Genomic DNA, 8202 nt, shown 5'->3' with positions numbered 1-8202 from the left:
CCCCACACCATAACAGACCCACGCTCGAATCTGTCATGCTGTGTGACGTTAACGTTAGCGTAATGCTCATTTACACGCCTCCAAACGCGAGCACGCCTATAGGTGAAATCCAGTGTAAATCCAGACTCATCTGAGAACATTACACGCGCCCATCGACATTTACCCCAATTACTACGCTGCCTACGCCAGTGAGTGACGCCTGTTTGCCATGTGCTGGCGAGTAAATGGGGGCACAACACGCGGTCGTCGCGCATGCAAATGGGCTGCATGAACCCGATTTCTAATCGTTTGGGGTGTAACTTTTATTCCTGTAACTTGGTACAAGTTTACAGAAAGCTGATTGGCCGTTTGTACTCGATTTCGCAGGACCTGTGTACGAATGTATCGATCCTGGGCTTGTGTAGTGGCTCTAGGACGTGGTCTATCATCAGCATTGTGTGTTTGTTGGTACCGGTTCCACAGTCTGCTGATCACAGACTGTGACACATTAAGCATGTTGGCTACTGCTCGCTGTGTAGAACCCATTTAAAGCATGTCAATAGCACGTCGGCGTTCATCATTTTGAAGATGTCTCATTGCAAATCAAGCGTAACACACTAAAGCAAAGATACGCTAAACAGTAAATCTTATGCAAGAACCGATAGGAAAGCAAACATGGATAGGATAAACCAGCACGCGGCAGTTTTCATCAACCCTTCCTTGTAAGATTTGACAATGAACCCCTCCCACGTGTATGTGGCTATTGCGTGTCGCATGTGTAGCTCAGTGGTTCTGTTGGGGCGATAAGCTCTTCATCTGTGAACATACTCTCAAAGCATGTCAAGTGTCCATATATCACAACCTGCATAGGTATTTGCATTTCAATATCCCCGAGTTTTTTTGAAGAGTATATAAACTTAGTAAAAACATAAACGGTGTTCCATCGTTAGTTAATTGATGATTGAAATAAATGATCCCACAACGTGAAGTCAAAGGAAGTCCTAGACGATAGTGCCACAGCTAATTCCTTTTTAGTGCCGCGACGAAGGATAGTCGCAACGTAACTACCTATTGTGTCACAGCCTATCTCTTATTTGGAGTCCGTGACCAGAATAGTCACATTGCCAAGACACAGGATAGTGACACAGCGCTTCCTCTACGAGCGTGCCCTTGCGCAGCGTTTAGCCTACTCCTTCAATTTCCTAACACCAGGGCGCACTAGCGTTTGCATTTTACCGTGCTACGTGCGACAACAGCACGTGCTGGTCTACAAATGAAATGAAATGGAGTTTAACGTCCTACTGTTCTGATCCGAACTGGGCTAATGAAGACGGGCATACGCCATACAGTGTGCTATGGTGGAAATTTTGCCCGGACAGCGGCACTACGGCCTATTCTTATATCGAATTCCAACTGTCAAGGGATCTTTTACGTGCACGCCATCCGAACGACTAGACAGGTGTCCTTGTCAGGCCCTCAGTCCTGCATCACTGACAAGGGGAAACCACGCCGGAAAATCTGAATGAACTTTATCGGCCAATGCAGGGATCAAACACATACAAATGAATGTAATTAAATTACATAAGCGGCCCATACATGCACAAACTTTTTTATCAATAGTATTGACAGTTTGGCGTTTGCCCTACACACTCAATATATATTGTGCAATATTTAGTTTGTGTCCAACTGTCACAGTGGACGGACCAACTGTGTTGGCCCTTGCGCTAGCCTTATTGATTGTTTGCGCAAAAATATCTATCTGGATCAGCTCCGTCAATATACTGACATCAATACTTTTAGGCCGTCAATATCACCCAAACACGAACAAAAACACGCCAAATAATATGACGTCAATACTATTGATGGAAAAGTCTGTGCGTGTATGTGTGACACTACGGTGTTTTCAAATAGATGAATTAAATCTGGAACACTTTGTTGGTAGTTATGTTTTTATACGCCCATATTTTTGTCCGTCTGTCCGTCCACAATTTGTTTGTGGACAATCTACGGGTCACAATTCTTATCCGATTTTGACGAAACTAAAATATAGGTTTATACCCAGCAGATCTCGGTTCCTATCGATATTGGAAACTTCATGGATTATGGCCCCTGGGTTGAGTTCGAATTTCGTGAAAATCAGACCAAAATTGTCGGACAAAATGGCCTCCCCTCGTATGCAAATTGTGTAAGAAATATGGTATATCTAAGGTTCAGGACCCTCTAGAGCTCACAATTCTCATCTAATTTTGATGAAACTTGAAATCCATGTTTATTACTCAAAGATCTTGGGTCTTTTCGACATTTGCGCATATCGGATCGTAACTTCCTGAATTATGGTCCCTGATTGTACGATAAAATTATTATCCGATTTAAAAAAAACCCGTCCAAATATATCACCGCTACACCATAATTTTGGTTGAGTTCGAATTTCGTGAAAATCGGACCAAAAAAGTCGGACAAAATGGCCTCCCCTCGTATGCAAGTTGTGTAAAAAAATATGGTATATCTAAGGTTCTGTACCCTCTAGAGGCCACAATTAATTGATTTTGATGAAACTTGAAATGTAAGTTTATAACCCAAAGATCTCGGTTCTTTTCGATATTCGCGCATATCGGATCGCAACTTCCTTAAATATGGCCCTTGACTGTACGAAAAATCGTGTTTTTAGGTTGTGGACCCTCTAAGAGGTCACAATTTTTATTCGATTTAAAAAACAAACATTTGAATATATCACGGTTACACCCTAATGATGGTTGGGTTCGAGTTTCGTGAAAGCCAGACCAAAACTGCCGGCCAAAATGGCCGCCCCTCGTACGCAAGCAGTGTAAAAATATGGTATATAAAGGTAGTAGTTCCCCTAGAGGTCACAATTTTGATGAAACTTGAAACACATGTTTATAACTCGAAGATCTTGGTTCCCGGCGATATTCGTGCATATCGGATTGTAACTTTCTGAATTATGGCCCATGATTGTACGAAAAATCATGTTTTTAGTTTGTGGACTTGTGGTCCCTCTAGAGGTCACAATTTTTATCCGACTAAAAAAACGTTCGACTATATTACCGTTACACCCTAATAATGATTAAGTTTGAATTTCGTGAAAATCAGACCAAAACTGCAGGACAAAATGGCCGCCCGTCGTACGCAAACAGTGTAAAAATATAGTATATCAAGTTTGTGGATCCTCTACAGATCACAATTTTCATCCGATTTTGATGTTTATAATCCAAAGATCTTGGTTGTTTTTGATATTCGCGCATATTGGATAGTAGCTTCCTGAATTATGGTCCTTAAATTGATTTTTCGAAAAATCACGTTTATAGCTTGTCCTTCTAGAGGTCACAATTTTTATCCGATTGAAAAAACCGTTTTAATATATCACACTTGCACCCTAATGATGGCGGAGATTGAAATTCGTGAAAATCGGATCACAAATACATGTAGTGTAAATATATGGCATATCAAGGTTGTGGACCCTCTAGAGATCACAATTTTGATCCCATTTTGATGAAACTTTAAATTTATGTTTATATCACAAAGATCTTGGTTCCTTTCGATAACTTCCTGGATTACAGCCCCTGATTTTTCGAAAAAATCGCATGTTTTTGTTGACCCACTAGAAGTCACCATTTGTATTAAATTTTAAGAAACGTTTGAATATATCACCGTTACATATCAATGAAGGTTGAGTTCGAATTTCGTAATAATCTGACCCACTCCAGAAGTCACAATTTTTATCTGATTTTGATGAAACTTGAAATATATCTTTATATCACAAATATCTCAGTGCATGTCGATATTCGCGCATTTCAGACCATTTCATGGATTATAGTCCATGATTGTACGACCCCCCCCCCTTTTTTTTAGCTTGTTCTATCTCTTGTAAAATGTGGGTGTATCTTGCCTCGCAACCGCTGGTTATATCTTTATAATACAGCGGTTATATACAGGAAACTACACACATAGCTATAACATGAAATATAAGCTAATTATAAGTTCCCTATCCCCTAGCTTGTGTTTTGCGGCAGGACGGTCTTCTTTCTAAGTCTACATGGTGATTTCCCTCGGTCCCTAAGCCGAGGCGGCTCGACGTCCCTCTATAAACGGCAATGTTCGAATGATGTCTATTTCCCAGCCTCTCAGCCGAGGACGCTTTGAGAACGTCCTGATGAGAATATTAAATGATGTTTCTCTACGAGCTCCAATACCTTAAGAGTCCTTACTGTGGCACCACACACTTCTTTTAGTCCGGAGGCTCAGTGCGGGGGGGGGGGGGGCATCAAATGGGCACAAAACCAGACCCAACTTTTCTAGAGTAAAATTTTGCGTAGAATACGATGCCGAGTGGTAATCAGTCCGCCGTTGGGGAGTTTTCGAGATATTCAGGGTCAAAGGTAAATGGGTTCATTTGCACTGAAAGTGAATGCGCAGTCATTCTTGTTCTCGCCCAGACTATGTCATTGTCCGATTATACAAGGTATATCTCATTAGCTCGGTTCTGGTTGTCACTTGTACTAATATGGGCACCAAGGGGGACAGGTGTTCACGTTTCTAAAGCATGGGATTACCATATATAGATTACCAGACTATGATGTCATTGCCCGATTTTAATATACAAGGTATCTCTTTAGCTCGGTTCTCGGTGTCACCTGTACTAGCTAACGACTTCAATACATTAAGCAACGCACCTTTCATAGAACTAAAATAACCCTTATAGTGTTACTTATGGACCGCTTTAATGTAACATGCTGGTTAATATCACAGGAACGTTGACGGAGACTTAAGAGAACAAAGATGTTGAAAATGATTATACACGAACGCTGAAAAAGTTGACATAACTGGACTACTGAATCCATGACAAGAAATCGTTTGAAAATAGTTTTCCAGAAATAAGATTTTGAATAAACTGTTGGTTTTAGCTCTGTGATCATAATTCATCCACGTCTTTAACAAATGATCAATCTTCTCAATCTTTACAATTTTCTTAAAACCCAATACAGATAAAGTATGCTGTTTATAATTCTGAAATGAATTGCTTTTGACATATTACAGATTTAGATATGACTTTATCTCTAATTCACAGTTTAGACAGCCATGTTTGCTGAGTGGTAATTGTTTTATTTCCTTCGCCAAACCTTCATATGTCCACATTATCGATGCCAGCAATATCGCAATGTAAATAGTCACGAAAAAATGTAAGCGGTAATAGAATAAATCAACAAGATTAACTTGTCTGAATCTACGAGCATATCTTGGTTATTAGTTTACTTATGAGTAATTTTTATATTATTTTAACTTAAGTGCTTTATTCTATCTTTTTATGTGTTAAGTATGACAAACAACAATTACATGGAAATATTTTATGAATATCAGAAGTAAAAAATCAAGAATTTGATCAGATAATTGTGACATGTTGGCCTCTTTGCTAATAACAATCTTGCATATTTTTAAAGGACAATGTTGGCGCCCGACTTTAATAGATGCATGATAGAACTGGTTCAACACTTTGTTAGGATCAACCATAAGATTTAGGAAGTGAAACAAAAAAAGGAAGACATGAGTTATCCTTACTATTGAAGTATAGAGTGATAACCGGTATATATTTGATTTTCAGCTCACAGATAATTCCGTTGAAGTTGCTATTTGAGACCGTGGGGGATGCATATCTCTTAGAAAGAATTGACTGTCATAAGATAAGAGAAAGCGAGAAAAATACGAAAAGTCCATACATTCCCTTGTTTTTAGTAATTATCTACTAACACATTTTAAGCGATTATTATTGGTTATTCAGTCACCGGCACGTGGATTACCAATTGTAATTTGGCCTGTGCTCTAAAATGGCAATCAGACAATCTTTATATACAAAAGTAAAACAAAAACTGGTTAGGTATGTGAACTCCCAACATGGAAAGCGGTATGAGGTGTTTTGGAAAGAGTAAGCGTGTCCTACTTCGTACACAACATCGATCACTACTTAAAATCAGACATTGCTTACTGAAACACAGGCTACAACTCATCCGGCATACGAACATGTCTCTGAAATACAGCACCCACGAAAAAGAAAATTACAAATGGGTTTAAAATAAGTAAATCAGACTTGAAATACAATCTGGATAGGCTACAATAAAGACCGGGTCCATAATATAGTCGAACGCAGAATTGAGATTTGTAATCGACGTGGTGTGGCCTCTAGAATTGTAATTCACATGAATTTGTAATAATCTACCGTTTATGAATAAGTATTTGTTTCGTTAAAATCAAGCGGTTGTCATGCAAGTTACGTTCACATTTTGCAAGGGATGAACAGAGAACAACTGCAAAAAGCGATCTTTCGTACAATCAGTGGCCACAATCCAGGATTTACTGTCCGACAGACGTCATTATCGAAAAGAATCAAAATTTTTGGGATATCAACATATATTTTAAGTTTCATGAACATCGGATAAAAATTGTGACCTCTAGGGGGTCCACAACCTTGGTATTATCTGCTTTTTATACTATTTGCGTAAAGGGAGTGGCCATTTTGTTAGTCTCGGTACGATTTTCACGAAATTCGAACTCAACCGTCATTATGGTGTAACGGTGATATATTTGAACGGTTTTTAAAATAAAATAAAATTGTGACCTCTAGAGGGTCTTTTAATGATAATACATATTCTAAATTAATGATTTATTTTCTAGTGTCCCAGTTGCTTACCGGTTTGCCTTTTATTTATAATTTGTACCTATAGATTGGAGAAATGTGGCGAAAGAGAAACCGCCATGGAAGATACCTCCAATTCTATTTGATGGCGTTTCGTTTCTACACATTGGAAGAAATATCCTGCAATGTCATCAAGGGAAAAACAAGAACCCGGCAAATAAAAAAGAGCAAGTAGGTTTATCTCATTTTTCCATTGTTCTAGTATATTATAGTGATCATGCTTACCAATTCTGATAGTTCTGAACCCGATTTTGTTCAGCGATTTTCTCTTTTCGGGTGTTACATGGACCCCAATTGAGTTCTGTGTCTGCTATAAAGACTCACCCAGTATTTTTAACATGTGTAAACCAATATCGATAATAAATTCCGACCGCATACAAAATCCTCATACTACCAGTGGGTGACATTTCCTTATTAAAATAAACATGTTTTACTATGTTTACGGGACTGTCCTACCAATTATTTAATCAATGTTATCATAAAATTGCTACTTATAAAACAGTGGTATTTCTTCATTCCTTTTTAGCTAACCCCTCAGACAGGTAAACTTTAGCATTGGTGGGGCGTCTTTCGTCGGCCAGGAGGAAACGTTTCGGAACTACTGAAGCTATTGACTTGAAACTTGGAGACCAATGTGATTCTTGGTTTGGCCAGGAGGTGGATAAAACTGAAAACACAAAAAGAGCTATATCTTCTTAACTAAGGGTCTGACCATCGCCAAATATTTTATCATAGGTACATCTAATGTCAATACATGACATATCACACGGGTTTTCGATTTGATCTACTTTTGAAGTTCACAGAGGTCAAATAGTGTAAATTTACCGATACTGGCACATTTCGTAACTACTGAAGTTATTGACTTTACAATTGGTACACATGTACCTTCTAGTGAGGAGAACCACAATGGCTTAGTTAGAAAGACGGTGGCTCGCTAACCTGGAGGTCCCATGTTCCATCCCTGCGTTGGATTTTCCGACTTGGTCCCTCCTTGTCAGTGGTGCAGGACCGAGGGCCTGACAAGGGACAGCGTAGAGTCATTCGGATGGGACGAAAAACTGAGGTCCGTACACGTAAAGATCCCTTGACAGTTGGAATTCGATATAAGAGTAGGTCGTAGCGCTGCTGTCCGTGCAAAATTTACTTCATAGCACACATGGTGATGTCCGTCTTCATTAGATCAGACGGAGGAGATGTACCTCTATGTGAAATGACCTTGGGCCCAATTTCGGTTTAGTCTGATTCTTTGTTCGGCCACCAGGGCTTCACCAAGCTCCATATGTCAGGTTTTTGATTTGACCTACATTTCAAGGTCATAGCGGTCAAATAGGGATGAATCTGCCACGGTCAATGCTGAACATTTTTGCTATGTATTGTTTCCTGATCCCCCCCAAATAAACATGCTGGACATACAACATAAGGTAGTACGTATCTAACTCAAGAAGTAGACTACTTAGCCCCTTAGATGCAACGTACCGCACATCACGCTATGCTCCATCCCTTGTCCAGTGTGTCCGCAC

Source organism: Patella vulgata, chromosome 6, assembly GCF_932274485.2.
Source record: "Patella vulgata chromosome 6, xgPatVulg1.2, whole genome shotgun sequence".
In the NCBI taxonomy this organism is placed as follows: Eukaryota; Metazoa; Mollusca; class Gastropoda; family Patellidae; genus Patella; species Patella vulgata.
The sequence above is the reverse complement of the archived record's forward strand: the minus strand, read 5'-3'. Positions refer to the sequence as shown.